The sequence below is a fragment of the Formica exsecta genome, unplaced genomic scaffold (genome assembly GCF_003651465.1).
Source record: "Formica exsecta isolate Colony F162 unplaced genomic scaffold, ASM365146v1 scaffold1831, whole genome shotgun sequence".
Classification (NCBI taxonomy): Eukaryota; Metazoa; Arthropoda; class Insecta; order Hymenoptera; family Formicidae; genus Formica; species Formica exsecta.
In genome coordinates, this window is record NW_021849143.1 from 14,885 (window position 1) to 16,108 (window position 1,224).

The 1,224-nt window shown below is 28.3% G+C and overlaps 1 long non-coding RNA gene across 1 annotated transcript; it reads left to right on the plus strand.

Annotated features, from left to right (window-relative positions):
- The first annotated feature begins 6 nt into the window (after nucleotides 1-6).
- LOC115233717 lies at nucleotides 7-1,107 on the plus strand. The gene is made up of 3 exons (XR_003883829.1): nucleotides 7-317; nucleotides 600-723; nucleotides 811-1,107. It is a non-coding gene; the product is annotated as an uncharacterized LOC115233717 (long non-coding RNA).
- The last annotated feature ends 117 nt before the right edge of the window (nucleotides 1,108-1,224 follow it).

A 1,224-nucleotide genomic window follows, 5' to 3' on the forward strand; every position in this document is an offset into this window, starting at 1 on the left:
TACCCAGTGAGCATTATTGAGAGGATGAGCTCTTTAAGAGGACTTTTTAAAGACTTAATTAAATTTTCTTAGAAATGATATCAGTAAGTTATCTTTTTTAAGATATCTTTCAGAAGAGCTCTTTATGATATCTCTTCATAGATATCTCTAAAGTCTCTAGCAAGCGTGCCATTTAAGATATTTTACGAACGCCGCACACATGCGCAAGCAACATACGTGTGAACTAGAGACCCTGTGTTCTAGTGAAGTGTGAACTGCGTGTTATTGCGTCCTCTATATTTCGAAGAGATAATATCTTCAATATTAACGTTTTTAAGGTAATCTTTCTTTCTTAAATTATAAATATTATTAAATATGTATTTGAGCATAAAATAGATCAATATTTTCATATATATTTTTGTTATTTTTATATCCAACCTAAGAAGTTGGGTTATGTCTTCAAAAAGTATATGTTGCAAAATTATAATTTTTTTTATTCATAGTCTGGGCATTTTAAAACCTGTTTTAACATCAGAATCGGATAGGATTTAGGATGTCTAATATATATATAGACTACAATAAAAAAGAATTTTTATGATTGCAATATGTGTTTCTTGCAGACATAACTCAACTTCTCTGGTAAGCAGAGCAATATAGAAGCTGCAATATAGAACAAGTATAATAAAATGCCAAAATTATTTTATTTTTTTTTATTGAAATACACATTGTACCACTTTATCCTTGGTACGTACATTATGAGTGTTTTATATATTTGCAATATGTATCATAAAAGTATAAGCGCTTAAAATTTCAAAGTAAGTTCTTCTTAAGCTGGGTACTCACTATGAGTTGCAACATGCAACGCAACAGTATAGCTACGTAATGAGTACGTTTAAATATCCAGATCAAGACGTACTCATTAGGCTGCAACTACTGTTGAATTGCATGTTGCAGGTCATAGTGAGTACTCAGCTTTAGAAGAATTCAAGCTACAATTGTAATTACATATTTGTAAAAATTTATATTTGTAGCTATAATCCTACAATTATTTGCTATGTGGGTGCTTTATTATATGATTGCAATTTTTATTAATTTTTTGTACAGTATATAATATGCTGAAAATAACAAAGAAGCTGATTTATTATTAGCAGAGAAAAAACAATACATGAAATGTGTATGTAAATCTAAAAAGATATTAAAAAAGTTTTTATCAATGTACATTTCTAAAGAGAAAGTATTTTTATG